Genomic DNA, 18,923 nt, shown 5'->3' with positions numbered 1-18,923 from the left:
TTTATTGTTCTTATTCTCTTCCCATTAGACTACAAATGCCTTGTGAACAAGGCCTATGTGAGGCCTATCCAACACAGAGGCTTGCCCATAATCAGCCCTTTTAACATTTTTATTGAATGAAGACTTTTTGGAAAAAAACAGGTGACAGAAAGGGCTGGATTTGGGGTCTGAGGGCCTGAGTTCAAATCCCAGCTCTTCCCACTTGCTAGCTGTATGACCCTGGTCCAATTATTTAACTTCTCTGGGCCTGCTTCCTCATCTATAAAATAAAGGAGTTGATTAGGTAGACTTTAAGTTTCCTTCTATCTCTCAAACTATAATCCTATAACCTGAGTATGAGTCGTGGGTCTATTATAAACTAGTCCCATGGATTTGGACAAGTTCCCTTATCTCCACTTGCCTCAGTTTCCTCCTCTGTAAAAATGAGAAAGTATGAACTCTGAAGTCCTCTCCAACTCTTAAAATATGATCCTGTCATCCCATGAAAATAAATGTAGTGTGGCTGAGAAATGTGCTTATGGCAAAGCAAACAATGGTGACAGGAGAATCATTCTCATTAAAACTAAACTTGGTCCCTTGGAAGCTGCTGTTGAGAACACTAATGAGCCGGAGAGATATCAGGTATCTGGGATCTCAGGAGCACAAGCCAAGGAGCCTATGAGCCCATCCACCATAAGCATATGTCCTGACCACCACAAATGGGTAGGATTTTGGCTAAAAGCCTAGTAAAACTGGGTCTCAGCTTTTGCACCTTAGCTCATTAATTGCTAAGTAAAGAAGTCAACCCATCAGTACAGAAATTCTAATTGTGTCTTGGAGCTCCCACCTGGCAAAGCTTATAGACCATAAATCCATTGGCCTAGGGGGGAAACAAAAACAAAAATAAGTGGGATTTCATAGAAAAAATGCTGGATTTGGAGTCAGAAGTCAGAATAAAGCATAAAATCTCAGCTCAGGTTTGAAAGCCTTCCACAACGTGGCTCCAGCTTCACTTTCCAGGTTGATTTCAAATTACTGCCCTTTATGCATTCTCCAGCCCAGTCCAAATGGCCTTGCAACTGATTTCCATATAAGTCATTCCATCTCCCACTTCTATCACTTTGGGCAGGTGATATCCTATGTATTGGGATGCACTGTCTCCTTATTTTTAGTTCATTTGATCCTTAGTCTCTTTCTTCAAAGTATAACTAAAGGAGCCACTCCTCCAGGAGGTCCTTCCTAATCCCTCCGCCTACCCTTAGTGAGAAGCACCTTCACCCTCTTGAAACTGCTTTGTCTAACTCTACCTATGATTATCTGTGTTCATACTATATACCCCTCCCAAAGAATCAGTCAATAAATATATTGAGTTGATAGTGTGCCAAGTGCTGTCCTAGGTGCTGAAGATACAATGATTTTTTTTAATAGACCTTGTCCTCTAGAAACTTGTGTTCTATCAAGAATAGTGAAGAAAAATTAAGTTTTTTGAGGACAGGGACTGTGGAGGTGTTTGTCTTTACCTTCCACTTGAGGCCTTTCCTGATTCCCCCTTCTTCCCTCCCCTACACCCACATCCACCATTGTCAGTGCTCTCCTCCACCTTCAAACTATTTTGTATCACTTTGTATAGGGATAGGGGTTTGACTCAGGATTTCACTAGTACTAGAAACTCCCAGGTGAGGAAACTCTCTCTACCAAGGCAGGTTAGCACCTTAGCAATTTAAATAGTTGCCTAGAGAACTGATTTGTCACCTTTGTAGAGCACACAGTAGGCACTCCATTAATGCTTCATGAAATAAACTGACTTAGAATAAGACCTCTGCTTATTTGCCTTGGACAACTAACTGCACCACTCTGGGATTCAGATTCCTTATTTTTAAAATGAAGTGAATTGCACTACATGATCTCTATGAACCTCCTATGAACCCAAGACTGACCTTCTCTTTCCTTGCCGGCCAGCTTTGAATCCCCATTTTAATGCACACGTTTCCCAGTTTGTTCACCTGTTGCTGTCAGTCACCCAAAACTGCAGTCAAGGTTCAATTTATTCATGAGCTCCAATTAATAGAGTGGCTCTGTTCTGATTAACATTAAAGCTGCAGGTGTGGCTGATTAAATGGTCCAGTTGTGTAAACACAATGTGAATCCCCAGGGAGGCTACCCTCCCTCTCCCATAAGAGTACATACCAAAGAAACCCCTGACTCAGCCTCTGGAACCCTAGCCCACCAGCCTTCGTTCTGACACTGATGAGCAATAGAACAGAGTCCGATAATGTCCCAACTCACAGTGGCATAGATTCAGCTTTGGAGCCGCCTGGTAGAGATCAAGAAGAAGTGTGGGACAGGAGATAGAATGTCAGCCTCAGAGCCAGAAGGAACTGAGTTCAGGTCTCATCCTTAACACAGATTAGCTATACAACCCTAGAAAAGACACATAACCTCTCAGTGCCCTAGGCTATTATCTAAGAGACAAAGTGCCAAACTGCTTTGACCGAGAGAGTTTCCTCATCTCTGAGTTTCACATATCAACTACAGGCAACTACATGGCACAGAGCATTAACCTGGAGTTGTGGAGACTTGAGTTCAAATCCAGTCTCAGATACTTAGTTGCTGTGTGACCCAGGGCAAGCCATTTAAACTTTGTCAGACTCAGTTTCTTTATCTGAAAAATGGGAATAACAATGTCACTTTGCCTCAGAAGGTTATTGTGAGGATCAAATAGTATAGTATTTGCAAAATGTTTAGCACCGTGCCTAGCACTTCCCTTTTCTTACCAAAATGAGGAAAATAATAGTGCCTACATCATAAGGTTGGTATGAGCATCAAATGAGATAAGATATAAGGCACTTTGCAAATCTTAAAAAGTACTATAGAAATTCTAGATAGAATTATTACTATTATTAAGCTGACTTTACACATCGTCCCCTCGTGGGCTCTATGTTCCCTATAAACTGTGCATACTAAACATTCCACCCCGACTTCTTGGAACTCCCAGTTCCCAACAAGACCCTGCCCAGTCTTTTCCTGATCCTCCTCCTCCTTGTTGTCAGGGCTACACACACACACACACACACACACACACACACACCTTCAACTATTTTGTATAGGGATAGGAGCTTGACTTCTGATTTCACTTATAATTCACTAGCATCAAGAACTCCCTAATGAAAAAACTTCCTCTACCAATGCAGATTAGCAACTTAGAGAGTTGCCTAAAAAAGGATTTGTCCAGTATCCTATGGTAGGCATCAGAAGTAGGATTTGAACTCATCTTTCTGCTTCCAAGGGCAGTTTCGTATCTGCTTAGCCCCAGTGACTCTCTCATAACTCTGCATCTCAGTATCCATGTTGTCTCCTCCATTAGACTGTCAGCTCCTCTGAGAACAGGCTTGTGGGTTTTTATTTTTTACCTTATCTATCCCAGCACCAAGCTCATAATACTTGATTAATAAACCTTGTTGAATTGAACTGAATAGCATGATTTCCGATTCCTTCAATATCCCTGCTGGTCCTTGTCAACTGGGCATGTTCCAGTTTGTAAATGTCTTTGCTAAAATGTAATGCTAAGAGCTGTGCAGACTAATACGGTGTGTGGTCTAACTTTGGTTGGATAATAGCAGGATTATCACCTCCCTACTCCATATTCCAAAGAGAGTGCTCAGCTACAACTCCCCCAATCAGTTTTGGCACACATGATTTTTTTTAATCCAAGCATAGGATTTCACAATGATCCCTATTATAACTATCTTATTAGAATCAGCCTATCATTCCAGCTAGCTGAAATCTTCCCAAGTGTGAGCTATCTCTCCCATCTTTGGGCCATCTAGTCATCTAAGCTATGCCTTAATTCAAAGTATCAATAAAATGCTAAATAAGCCTTATAATTCACAAGACTCATCAGTCCTTTCAACCAAGCAATGACATTGCTAGGACTTTATCCCAAAACTTCATAAAAGAGGGGGAAGGAGTTGTCTGTACAAAGAGATTCTTTTGTTGTTGTTGAGTCATTTCAGTCATGACCTACACTTTGTGATCCTATTTGGGGGTTTCTTGGCAAGGATACTGAAGTGGTTTGCCATTTCTTTCTCCGGTTCATTTTCCAGATGAGGAACTGAGGCAAACAGCGCTAAGTGACTAGCTCAGGGTCATGCAGCTAGTAAGTGGCTGAGCTTGGATTTGAATTCATGAAGACAAGTCTTCCTAATTCCAAGCCCAGCTCTCTATGCAGTGGCACCACCTAGCTGCCCTCAAACAGATTCATTGCCCCTCTTTTTGTAATGATAAAAAATTAGAAACAAGTAGGTGTCCAACAATTAGACAATAATTGATTTATGTTAAGAGGATGAATGTGAAGCATACAAGGATGTGTGTGTGTGTGTGTATACACACAGGTCAACCAGAACTATATGTGAATTGATTATGATTATATAGGAAGTTATACTCCCCTAATGTTGGGAAAGACTAAAGTCAAAATAAGAAGGAGACAGCAGAGGATGAGATGGATAGATAGTGTCATGGAAACAACAAACATGAGCTTGGACGGACTTTGAGAGATAGTGGAGGATAGAAGAGCTTTGCATGCTAGAGTCTATGGAGTCATGAAGACTCAGACATGATTGAGCAACCAAACAACAAAACTAGGAAACACAAAGTTGGAGAAAAGGGGGAAGTTATGAAAAAATAAATCACATATGTGACAATACTTTGTAGTCTTTGGGGGCTAGTGGAGATGTGTGAAAAAATCTGTGATTTCTTCATTGTGGAAATCTCCCAGTGTGGAAACTCCCTTCCTCTTATGATGAAGATCAGCTGCTCATCTACAACTAGTATTCTTAGAGAATTATGTGGGACACTGAGAAGTTCTTAACTTATTGACTTATCATATACAGTTATTTTGTTTCAGAAGCAGGACTTGAGCTCAAGACATCCTAAGGCCTGGGCTACACTTCTCTTTACACAAGATGGAACAGGGAATGGAACTATTATTTCATTAGTATAGGAAACTCCCAGATAAGGAAACTCACTCTACCAGTGCAGGCCAGTGTCTTTTCTGCAATTTAGAATCTTAGAAAGTTGCCTAAGGGACATAGAGACTAGTGACTTGCCCAGAGTCCCACAGCCAGTATATCTCAAAGGCAGATCTTGAATTCAGGTTTCCCTGACTTTAAGGCCAGCTTTCTATTCACTATACCACTGGGCTCCCTCTATTTACCAATGTTTGGATAGAACCACTATCTCCCTTGTGATCACTCTCTGAAGATGCGAATAGTAAGTAGTCCTTCCAAATCTTTACAGCCTGTGAGATTTCCACCCATGATGTCCCATAGATTGTCCATAGATGACCTACACCACACTCCCTCTTATTCTTTTAGAATTTCATTGGTACCAGGGCAGCCAGGTAGCACAGCGAGTAAGAGCACTGGCTCCAGTGTCGGGATGACCTGGGGATCGAATCCGGGCTCAGACACTTAGCACCCACCCAGAAACACCTGGCCGTGTAACCTTGAGCAAGTTACTTAACCCCAATTGCTTAGGGGCAGCCGGGTGGCTCAGCAAGTAAGAGCACCGGCCCCAGTGTCAGGATGACCTGGGGATCAAATCCGGGCTCAGATACTTAGCACCACACCCAGAAATAACTGGCCGTGTAACCTTGAGCAAGTTAACCCCAATTGCTTTAAACAAAAAAAAAAAAAGAATTTCATTGGTACCAAGGTTGCCTCTGGCTGATAAGTAAGTGAAGGGGTAAATATTGCCTTTATCTCCATACAGCAAATGTAGACGGGACATGGAGCTCCATGAGCACATTGGTGCACAGCCCCCATCAGGTATTTCATATCCACCCCACACCCCTGAAATATTCTTCCAGGCCTCATTATACAGATTATCCTTCCCTGAAATTAAACTTTGCCAACTGTTACACCAACATTAAGATTCACACATAGAAGATGAATAGAAAATGAAGCTAATTAGGTCAAATTAAAAGGAGAATCACTTGGAAATAATTAACCCAATCCTTCAGAAAGTCTCATGGGATTTAGTTGACCTCTTGCCAAAGTTCATAAGAGTTGCAAGTCTCAGCTCTTGCCTCAAAAATATTTTCCCACTAAAATCATCATGGGATGGAAATCATATGTCATGGGATGGGCAGTCCATTCAATTCCATAAACATTCATTATGTACCTACTATGCACAATGCATTGTGCTTGAATTAGTCTCTTCCTTTGGTAGACAATAGTGATGTACAATGACCTGGACCCAGCATCAGGTAACTTTGGGAGACTGGGCAGCTCCAGAGCACTTCTGGAGGCTGTGATACACAGTACATGGCATGGCAGAGTTGGAGTCAGAAAGACCTGAGTTCTAATTCTACCTCTGCTATTGATTAACCACATGGCCCTGAGCAAGTCACTTAACCAGCCTCAGTTTCAGTTTTCTCATCTGTAAAATGAAGATAATAATATTACTTCTCTTTGTGAGGATCAAACTAGATATATGTAAAGTACTTTATAAAGCTTAAAGTGTTTCATAATTTCAATTGTATCATTATTATCATCAATATTCTCTCAGTGATACTATATGGTTGAAAATCATGGTGTAAATCATGATCCCAGAAGAATCATAATTTGCATAGTGACCCAAAGGACAATGGAAAGAGGCAAAGTAGGTGTTATTAGGGGGCTATACGCTAGCAGCAAGAACTTGATCACAGAAAGTAGGAGAACTAGCATCATGAGTATAAGTACATTTGGAACAGGAGGCAGAATAAACATGTAGCAAGACTTTAGAGAAAGCTTACCAACTGAACTTGGGAGTCACATACCCTGAGTCTGAATCCCACTTCTGCCACTTACTCCCTCCATGACTGGTCTTCAGTTTCCTCCTCTGGAAAATGGTGCTGGTGAACTAGCCCCTATCAGCTCAATATAAGAATCCTAATCACCCTCTCTGGGCCTAATTTCCTCAGCTATGAAAAGAGGGAATTAAGCTAGATTTCTCTGAGGTCTCTTCTAACTCTATGATGTTCAGAAAGATCTGTGATCCTTCAAAAAGATGAGCATCCATCAACTTAGGAACGACTGGACAAATTATAGCATATGAACTAGTCATATGAGAGACTAGTTCAATTATAGCATATGAATAAAGCATATGGCACTATTGTGCCATAAGAAATGACTAAGGGTCAATTTCAGAGAAACTTGGGAGACCTGTGTGGCCTGATGCAAAGTAAAGTGAACAAGACCAAGAGAACAATTTGCACAAAAAGGATAATATTGTAAAGACAAAAAACTTTGCAAGATTTAAGGACTCTGTGAGCAACACAATGAGCAATGAAAGCATGCCAACATCTCCTGACAGAAAGATGAACAACTCCATGCGAATTTATATATATAAACATACATACATATACATACACACAAAGAGACATGGTGAGTTTGGGAACTTGTTTTGTTTCATTATACATATTTGTTATTTAAAAGGTGTTTTTTTTTTCTTTTTCTTTCAATGAAGGTGGAGAGAAGAGGGAAGGAGAAAAAAATAGGTTTTTGTTAATGGAAAAAATTAAATTTTACCAAAAAAGATGGGTGCTCTGAATATTGCACTGGTATCTGTAGCATATTTATAGAAACAGGAAAGCTGCCTCCACATTGGATGGATACTCTCTGGAGGATTCATGGACAGATAAAGAGTAACAGTCATGTAAAATGAAAAGGTTCTGCTGAGATGAAAGTTCTGCTAATGGAGGAAGGGCCTGTCTTGATGAAAAGTTAGACTCATTGAGTAACTGAAGAAACTTGGAGAAAGATAAAAGGGACAAGTCCAAACCATTCTGTTTTTTGTGATATTTTGGGTCATAAAGGAGGTGAAATTGGGATTCGAGAATTCAGGCTTCAACTAGTAGTAGTCCTTGGCACTGAAAGCCAGAATCTCAGAGCTGGAGGGGACCTAGAAGGCAACTGATATATCCCATGGCTATACAAGTACCCTCACCACAACATTTGTACCAAGTGACCCTCCAGGTCCTGTTAGAAAGTCTCTAAGAGAAGTAAATTTGCCACCTCAAAAGACAGCTATTGGACAGCTCCCATTGGCAGGAAGAGTTTTGTTTGTCCTCTGCTCATTTGTGGCTCCTGATTCTGCCTCTGGGACCAAGCAGAACAAGTCTAATCCCACTCTCACAAGACAGCCCTGAAATACTCGAAAACAGCTATCATGTGTGTTCACCAAGTCTTCTATTTTTCAGTCTAAGAAGATCTACTTCCTTCATAAGATGCTCAAGTGGCATGAACGTAATTCCTTTCACCATCTTGGTTGCCCTCCTCTGGATACTCTGCAACTTAGCAATGCGGTTTTCTAAAATGTGGTGCCTAGAGCTGAAAACAGCATTCCAGATGTAGTCTGACCTGATGAAGTATCAAGGGACCAAAGGGACCGTCATCTCCTTGTTCCTGGACAGAACTACATTTCTCCCAAAACACCCCTAAAAGTGTCTTAACTTTCTTCACTACTATACCACATGAGTTATTTATATTGAATTTGGAGTCTTCTAAAAACCCCAGGTCTTTTTCAGACAAATTGTTATCTATTCATTACCCTCCTCCTCCCCCCCCATCTTGCCATCTTGTACTTATGAAGTTAGTTTTTTGAACCCAAATGAAAAATTTTACATTTATTTCCATTAAATTTCATCTCATTTGATTCAAACGAATGTTCTAGCCCAGGGGTGGGGGACTTGTGACCTTCTAGGTTCTTGATTGTGTCCTTTTGACTAAGTCCAAGTTTTGTAAAACAAATCCTTTTATTAGGGGGATTTGTTCTGTGAAGTTTGGATTCAGTCAAAGGGCCACACTTGAGGACCTAGAGAGCCACATGTGGCCTCAAGGCCCTGTTCCTGCCTCTCAAGGTCTTCTGGAATCCTGAATATTTTCCACTGCATTAGCTATCCCTGCCAAGTTTGAGCGTAGTGTTGTTTTTGCCTACAGTCAAGTAGGGTCAAAAAAATAATTTTTCTCCAATTACATATAAAGACAATTCTTGCATTCTTTTTTTAAATTTTGAGTTCCAAATTCTCTCTTTTCCTCCCTTTCTGTCTTTTCTCCCTCACCCTCCCCCACTGAGAAGGCAAATTCTTTGATATAAGTTATACATGTGCAGTCATGCAAAATATTTTCATGTTGGTCATGTGAAAGAAAACATAGGAAAGAAAGAAAAAGAAAGGAAGGAAGGAATTTTTTAAAGTGTGTTTTGATCTGTATTCAGATTCTATCAATTCTTTCTCTGGAGTTGGATAGCATTTTTCATTATAGGTCATTTGATATTGTCTTACAACATTGTATTGCTGAGAATAGCTAAGTAATTGACAGTTGATCATCATACAATATTTCTGTTACTGTATGCAATGTTCTCCTGATTCTGTTCATTTCACTTTGCATCAGTTCATCTACATCTTTACAGGTTTTTCTGAGAGCATCCTGCTCATCATTTTTTACAGCACAACAGAACTCCATCACAATCATATTCCACAATTTGGTCAGTCATTTTGCAATTGACAAGTATCCTCTTAAATTCAAATTCTTTGCTACCACAAAATGAGCTGCTATAATTATTTATGTACATATAGGTCCTTTCCATTTTAAAAAAATTTCTTTGAGATACAGACCTAGTAGTGCTATTGCTAGGTCAAAGGGCATGCAGTTATATAGCCCTTTGGACAGAATTCTAAACTGCTCTCCAGAATGGTTAGATCAGTTCACAGTTCCACCAACAGAGCATTAGTGTCTCAAATTTCCCCACATCCCCTCCAACATTTCTGAATTGCCTTTTTCTGTCACATTATTCAATCTAATTTTGTGTGAGGTGGTATCTCAGAGTTATTTTAATTTTCATTTCTCTGATCAATAGTCATTTAGAGCATTTTTTCACATGACTATAGATAGTCTTTATCTGAAAACTGCCTGTTAATAGCCTTTGACCATTTATCAATTGGTGAATGAACTGTATTCTTATACATTTGACTCAGTTCTTTTTATATTTGAAAAATGAGGCCTTTGTGAGAGAAACTTCCTGTAAAAAAATTTTTCTCAGTTTTATGCTTTCATTATAATCTAGGCTGCATTGGCTTTGTTTGTGTAAATTTTTTTAATATAATGTAACAAAAATTATTCATTTTATACCCTGTAATGCTCCCTATCCCTTCTTTGTTCATAAATTCTTCCATTATCCATAAATATGACAGGTAAACTATTTTATGCACCCCTAATTTGTTTATGGTATCACCCTTTATGTCTAAATCATGCAATCCACTCTGCTAGCTGCTTCTGTTTTATGGGTGATTTCATCCCATTCACATTCACAGCTTCAACTACTAATCACATATTTCCCTCCATCCTGCTTTTTCCCTATTTCTCTTTCTTTCTGTCTATATTTTCACCCTGTCCCTCATCAAAAAGAGATTTGCTTCTGACCACCACCTCCCCCAATATTCCCTCCCTTCTATCCACCCCCCTTCTCTTATCTACCTCTTCTCCTACTTCCTTGGAGTTTTAGATTTCTGTACCCAGCTAAGTATGTATATTGTGCCTGGAAAAGAAAAGACTTCATGGGAACACAATAGTGGTCTTCTAGTATTTGAAGGGCTGGCATGCAGAAAGAAGGATTTGATCAGGCTAGTCTCAGAAGACAGAACTAGGAACAATGGCTGCCAGTTGAAGAGAGGTATATGTAGACTTGGTGTAAATGTAATGGGGAGACTGTCCAACAAAGGCCAAGTCCTAACACTGATCCTGAATTAATGAGGTACCAACATTATCCCTGCCCCCAAAATCAAAGTCACCCAAGTGGCAGAGCAAGGATTCTCAACCCAGATCCTCCAAGGTCCCTTCACCCTCAGAGATTTTGAAATTTGAAACCTGATTCCAGAACTTTGTCAACTATCCACACTGATTCTATTTATTATTCTCCCAAAGATCCATGGGTTTGGTTAATAACTAGCTTAGATCAAACAGTCAAGGATTTACCTAAACCCTTCTTTAACCTATTTGTATTTCCTGCTTGTTCCAATTCTCAGGGTAATAGATTTCTAGGGCTCATCCCACACCATGTAAAATAAGTCTTCCTTTTATTTGTCTGCCTACATCCTGGATTTATTCTCTTCTAGGAATTCAGGATTTTGAGTAAGCATGTCAATCCTTCACGCCGCTTACCCTCTGTGGAGCACTAACTCAGGAGTTCATCTCATCCTCCCAGCCACCCTGTGAGGGAGAAGGAGACAAGAACTAAGACAAACTGCTTGTCAGATAATAAAACTGAAACTTAGAATGGTGAATTTGCCTAATGTCATACGACAAGTTGATGACAGAGAGGGGATAGACCCCAATGCTCCTGCTTCCTTTCCTAACTCCACAAGCTGTCTCCTAAACTAGGGAACAATTCTCATGTCCTTCTGTTTCGATCTCTGATTCTATAGATTATAATGATATCCTCTTGAAGTGCTCAATTCTCAAAATACATGTTTTATTGATTCACTTTCTAAAGATAATTGTCATTTTGAAATAACATGCCCCCAAATAGGACTCTCTTGTAACAAAAGTCTTCAGTTTTCCAACTAAAAATTCCTGTGTGACCCAGGGCCAGTCACTCACCCTCTCTGGGCTGGGTTGCTCTAAGTGGTATGTTTTTCCTTACACCAAACTTAAACTCTGCAACTTCCAGCTCTTCCTCCCAGTTCAGCCTTCTGGGACCGAGCAAATGAAAGCTCTCTTCCACATGAAATATGGAAGAGAGCTGGAGAGTCCCTTCCACCTCTAAATCTACCATTCCCACATCTTAGTCTTTCTGAGTTCACCTTCAGAGGATCACTGCTCACTATTTCTTCGCCCTTTAAGCCCCACCATCACCCACAGGAACTACAACTCTGCCTCTAAAGACAAAGACGGAACACCTGAAGCATCCTAGGCAGTGTCCCCCACCCAAGAACTAACTATCCCATACGTGCAGGCTTGACTGGCTAAAAGGAATCCAGGCCATGCTGAGGAAATTAAGCAATGAGCTGAATCACACTCCGCCGCCTTCTCTGAGTTTTTGTTCAGTTGCCATGGGAAACCGTGTCGGGGGTTGTTTGCTGGAGGCAACAGTTTGTGGTCTCGGTGCCAGTACAAAGGGGAGCAATTAGGAGGAGGTGGGGATGATGGTAATGCAGGGGAGGAGAGAGTGGGCAGAGGCTGAGAGTGGTGTAAATGAAGAGCTGGGGGCCTGGGGACTGGGGGCTGTGATGTGACCTTGGACAGCTCCCTTCCCTTCTCTAGGAATCCATTTACTCAGCAGCAAAATGAGGGCAAGAAGTAGCCTGGCATGGTAGAGAGCCAGCCACAATGCCAGAAAGACCTGGGTTCAAATTCAACCTCGGACAACACTAACTGCATAACTCTGGCCAAGTCCCTTAGCCTTTCAAGGCTAAAAAGTTACCAATAGGTTGCTGATCTGCATGGATGGTGGAACTTTCCACGTGGGAGTTCCCTAAGTGGATGAAATAGTAAGTGTGAAGCAAAGCAACAACCAAAAACAACCCACAATTAGAAGTGTTGGATAGGATGGCTTCTTAGGTTCCTTCCAGCTCTAGGGGCCCATCCACTTCCTTTGCCGCTGAACATGGCTGGAGGGAATCCCAAAACCAAGCTGATTGGGTCCGCTACAAATTTATGTTATCCGGGCCCTCACTGCAGCAAGACAATAATTCAACCCTTCTGTACAATTCTGCCTCACTTCAATCCAATTTATGCAGAAATGACCAATGACATCACCCTGTGATGTAGCTGTTCCAAATCTTTTCATCTCTCCTCAAGCCTCTGTCACTGATTTCAAGGATGACTGGGTAATAATAAAGATAATAACCATCATCATAATAGCAGATAACATTTAACTTAAAAGTCTGCAAAGAATTTTGCAAACATTAATTCATTTGATTTTCATGACAACTCTGAGAGGTAGGTACTATTATACCCATTTTACATACGAGGAAAATAAGGCTCAGAGAAGTTAAGTGGATTACCCATGATCTCACTGCTAGTAAGTTTTAGAGGCAGGATTTGAACCCAGATCTTCCTGCCTCTAAGTCAAAGAATACAGATTTAAAGAGAGCAGAGACCTTAAATATCATCTGGTTCAACTGCCACATTTTCAAAATGAGGAAACTAAGACCCAGAGAGCAAGAGAAATGAAATGAGTTGAACTATCTAAAGTGCTTTGAGATCTTCAAAGTGTTGTATGAATGTCTGCTATTATTAAAGCGAGAGGTCTGGGTTTGGAATCAGAAATGCCTGGCTTCAAATCCTGCCTAAGATAGACCCTTACCAGCTGTGTGACCCTGGGAAAGTCACTTAACCTATGTCTGTCTCAATTTCCTCAACTGTAAAAGGTGTATCATAATGGCACCTACCTCTCAGGGTTATTGTGAGGATCAAATAAGATAATCTATATAAAGTATTTATGCAAACATTAAAACATTGTGAATGTTAGCTAGTATTATTAGTAGTACCCTTTGAGATCACTAGTAGGTGACAGTCAAGATTAGACCCTGGTCCTCTGCTCTTTCCACATGTGCCTTTATTCCACCTAAAAGGCCACATTATCTCCCAGAAGATTTTAGGACTAAAAGGTATCTTTAAAATCGTGTTGTCCAATGCCCTCATTTTACATGTAGGGAAACTGAGGCCAAGAAAAGAGTGATTCGTCCAAGGTGACACAGTGAGTCAGTAGCAAAAGCAGAATTCAAAGTCATCCTCTGTCTCCAAATCCCCTGTTCTTTCCACCCCACCTTAGTGCCTCTTCTTCTAGTCTCCCCAGTTATTTCCTCGTCTTGGAATGTCCTGGCTTCCTTCAAAGACTCAATTCAAATGTGACCTTGTGCAAGAGAATCTTGCTCCATGCCCTCCCCGAGGTGCTATAACCTTCCACGATGAGGTTGCATTCCTTCTACTCCATATGCATCTGGTAGGTATTGACTTATAAGCATGCTGTCTCCCCCTGTGGAAGGTAAGCCCCCAGAGGGCAGGGACTCTTTTGGCCTTTCCTTGTATCCCTATCCTTGGTCTAATTTGTATCCATCCCTTGAGACTTATGCCATCTTCCATTTTGAAAATCATGGTGCTTCCCAATCTGATTGTCTTCATTCCGACCTCAATAAATACAAATCCTGCCACTGATTTGGCAAGTCATATAACCTCTTTTGGTTCTCAGTGTCCAGCCACAGTGGCCTCATCGCTATTCCTTACAGAGAGAGACAATCCTCCATCTCCCATCTCAATGCCTTGGCCCAGATCTGTTCCCCATTCCCGGACATAGTGAGTCCTTAATAAATACTTGCACAATGACCTATAAAATGAAAGGGGTGGACTATATAACACTAAGGATCCTTCTAGCTCTAAATATATTATCCCATTGAACTAAGTGCCACAGGAGGTCTGAGGAAGAAGGTCATTCCTGACTGGAGGGGATCATTATCACAGACCTTAAAACTGCTTAACCCATAGTGATCCTTGGGACAATAGCATTCATGGAGAGGACTAAAATGAGGAGATTGGACTCAGTAGCACTCAGAGGTGCCTTCCAACTATAGATATATGATTCAATGATTCAAAGGCATTGGGCTTCTCTGGGTTTCAAGTGGGAGAGGGGTGGACTCAGTGACCTCTGAGTTCTATGATCCTAGAATCCAGACCCTCCCCCCTCCCAGGTAGGAGACCTCACCAACCTGCACATTTCCTTCCACAGTTGAAGATTTCAGGGGCAATAATTTGAGCAGATTCACATAAAATGTTGCTTCAGCTGCTGCCCATTTTGGCTAATGCTTACAGTGGCTGCTTGACTGAGGCATGAGTTAATGCTGATTATGCCACATAATATAATATAATATTATATTCCAATGCCCAATTAGTGCAGTCAAGGATGGTGCCCTTTCCATCAGAAGCACATTGGTTTTTTCCAGCCGCTGCCTGTGTACTGTTTGTCAATAGAGAGTCCCTGCCCAAAATGGCACCCAATAGTTACTGCCAGCTACCTGGCCACAATGAGCTCTTCTCTAGGAACAAAGAGATCTCAAGACCATCCAATCACCAAGACCTCTTTCCACAAGAGCTCACAAAGCACTTTTTCTGCACTGGCTCCCTGGGATGCTGCCTTTCACCCCCACACACACACCCTGTGCCAAGTAAGGGCAGGCATTAATCTCATCAACTGCAGATAAGGAAACTGAGCCCTACGAATTACCCAAGAGAGAGGCAGAACTGGAGACCAGGTACTGTTGACTCCCTATCCAGTACCTGACCCACTGCAGCACACTGCCTCTAGTGAACCCCCTGGGTACCAAATCATCAGTCAGAGTCACTGACAGACATTTATTAAACACCAGATGTGAACAGAGCACCAAGGGACAGGCAAAGGTTTTTTGCTTGGTTTTTGGGTTGGTTTTTTTTTTTTTGCTTTTTGGAAGGCAATTGGGGTTAAATGACTTGCCCGAGGTCACATGGCTAGTTTTTGTGTTGTGTCTGAGGTCAGATTTGAACTCAGGTCCTCCTGACTCCAGGGCCAGTGCTCTATTCACTGCACCACCTAGCCACCCCTAGGCAAAGGTTTTTATTGTTTAATCCAGAGGTGAGGAAACTGTAGCCTCAAGGCCACATGTAGCCTTCTAAGCCCTTGGGTGCAAACTTTTGACTGAGTACGGGTTTTACAGAACAAATCCATTTATTAAAGTGAATTTTTCTGTGAAGTTTGTATTCAGTCAATGAGCCACACTTGGGGACCTAGAGAGCCACAGGTGGCCTTGAGGCCACAGGATCCCCACCTCTGGTAGTCAATCAGTCATATCCAACTCTTCGTGACCTCATTTCAGATTTCCTTGGCGGAGGCACTGGAGTGGTTTGTTGTTTCCTTCTCCAGCTCATTTTATGGATGAAAAAATGAAGACAAACAGGGTTAAGTGACTTGCCTAGAGATACACAGCTAGTCAGTATCTGGGGCCAGATTTGAACTCAGAAAGGTGAGTCTTTCTGACTCCAGGCCTGGCGCTCTGTGTACTATGGCACCACCCAGCTACTCTACAAATAGATACACACAAATTAAGCCCCTGGCCACTTCTAAAAACATACACCTCATGCCACACCTCTACCACCTCTGCTAAGGCAAAAGGGAAAAGACATGCTTCACTTTCGCTGCCAGAGTCCTCAGAAGACATGATTCCCACCATCATTATGAACTGTTTGCTGAGTGCCCAGCATGTGCCAAAGACAGCCCACCTACCCAGACTTGTCCCCTTCACGCAATCCCCATTCTAGCCAAGCAGCCTACTCACTGGATCACTCCATCTGCCACTTTCATGCCTTTACACAGGTATCCCCATGCCTTGGATGTTCTCCCCACCTCACCTTCTATCTTTTCCTTCCTTCAAAGCTCAGCTACACCAAGTTTTTTCCTGACTCTCCTTCCCCTCCCAATGGTATAACAACAATAATAATAATAATAATAATAAATATTCATATGGCACGTTAAGGTTTACAAAGCACTTCACAAATATTATATCATTTTATCCTCATAACCCAATCTGATTGTCTTCATTCCAACCTCAATAAATCCAAATCCTGCCACTTATTTGGCAAGTCATATAACCTCTTTCGGTTCTCAGTGTCCAGCAACAGTGGCCTCATCGCTATTCCTTACAGAGACAGGTGCTGTTATTAACCCCATTTAACAGATGAGGATACTGAGGTAAACAGAGGTTAAGTGATTTGCCCAAGGTCACATAGCACGTCTGAGGCCAGATTTGAACTCAGAGCATCAGACTCCAGGACACTGTGCCACCTAGCTGCCCAAATATTTGTTCATTCATTATTTATTGACTGACTGACCTAAAATCACACAGAAACTAAGAGCCTCAGCTCCAGTGCCCTCACCATCTTCCAATGCCACCGGGGAATGGCTAAATGACCCAACCTCAATGAAGGAGCAAATGTTTGCATGATGAATGAGGGGCATGAAAAGATTTGGGAGGGAACATGCCAAGATGCTGAGTGAGGGCCCAAATGAAACTACTGTAAAGATGAAGAGTAGGCCACATTCCTCATTTCTGTGGGTTCATTAAGTCTTTAATGGCATCCTACACCCAATGGCATCGCACAACTTAATCTATGCTTTGAGAGAAAAATCCATCATGTCCTCCTATGTCCTGTAGCTGAACACCCTTCAAGTGGCCCATTCCAAGGGACTCACAGGTACCCTCTGGAGTTCATTACTAAATGATTAGTTGAAGTAACTGGCAATAAGAAGACTTAATCATCCCCCCCAAAAAACAACTCTTTCCTCTTCCAAATTTCCCCATTCTATTGAGGGTAGAAGTCCCCCACTCACCCAGACTGGTGACATTATTGATATCCTTACTTCTCACTCTCACTCATCCTACACATCCAACCTATTGTGAAGTCATTTACTTTCTACCTTCATGCAGGCAGAAGGCTTGAGACTTGAAGGGAAAACTTCCTAACAATTACACCTACCCAGAGATGACCTGGGCTGCCCGGGAACTCACTGGGCACCCCACCTCCGCCCCAAGGTGAGAGGGGCGACGACAGGGTCCTCCAAGCACTAGCCTGGGGGTCATTCATTAGCCATGTTGTAAAGATGATTCTTATTTCAGGTACAGGTTGAACTAGATGAGCTCAAAGTCCTCTTCCAGGTCTGAAATTGATTCTACAACAGAGTAGTTCTATAATACCCATCTTACAGATGAGCAGGGGTGAATCACATGACCCGGCTCGGGCAGCTAGCAAGTATCTGAGGCAGGATCTGAATTCAGGTCTTCCAGACTAAACCAAGCACACTGTGTATACACTGGGTCACCTAGCTGCCTCATCAAGGAGTAGGCTGATTGTATAGCATGGTAGACCGGGATAAGCACTGGGCTTGTAACAGACACCTTGGGTTTGAGCTCTGGCCCCGGTACTTGTCAGTCAGGCGGCCATAGGAAAGTCAATTACCTCTCTGAGAGTCAGTTTCCTGCTTTGTAAAACAGGAATGATATCCTTGAGCCTCTCAGAATCCAAATTAGGCTAACTGAAACCTAGGGTGTCAGTGAGGTGTCTTGGGCATACTGTCAGTGTCCTCTGTCCACCAGGTCAGTTTGGATACTATCAATAAATCTCATGATGAGATCAACCAAGCATGGGATTCTGTCTCTGTTCTTCAAAATCCCTGACCAGAGTTGCAAACCAACTAAGAGCAGCACACACACATGCACGTGCACACACATGCACACGCACACATGCACACGAACACACATGCACACACACGCGCACCATTATAATACTTCAACACTTTATGATTTCATCACTGTGGGTATTCCTTCCAGACACGTAGATGGCAGCCTAGCCATGCCTGCCCATTCATTACGACTCTTGTCCATGTTCTCCCATAAATTCACAGAAAACTATTTCCAATCTCCACCATCTCTGAGTACATTTGGAGTCTTTGGCTGATCCTTCTCATTGAATTTAAAAGGTGAGATGGCAGATTAGCTGTGTCATGGGCACAGACCCAATCAGAAGACTTTGCAAGGGATACAGCACATCCCCATTCCCCCCGCCCCCACCCCAAAGAGGGAAGGAAAACTAAAATTACCATCACTAAATTGAGGGTGAAAAGCATGCTAAGCCAGACAGGGTTAAATAACTACTTCTGAACTTTTTTCACAGGTAATCTTCCCATTGTGAGGCATAAAAGTTCATGGACCCAAATTTGCTTAACAGACATGAGGTTTTTCCAAAGATGCATGTGTGCCCCATAATTTTTATAAATGGATTCATATGCATTACATATGAGTTTTTAAATGATTTTGGATGGATGAATGAATGAATGGATGGATGGATGGATGGATGGATGGATGGATGGATGGATGGATG

The sequence above is a fragment of the Petaurus breviceps genome, unplaced genomic scaffold (assembly GCF_028583685.1).
Source record: "Petaurus breviceps papuanus isolate PSGF00001 unplaced genomic scaffold, PetGlider_PUasm1.0 101, whole genome shotgun sequence".
In the NCBI taxonomy this organism is placed as follows: domain Eukaryota; kingdom Metazoa; phylum Chordata; class Mammalia; order Diprotodontia; family Petauridae; genus Petaurus; species Petaurus breviceps.
This window is presented reverse-complemented; position numbering follows the sequence as displayed.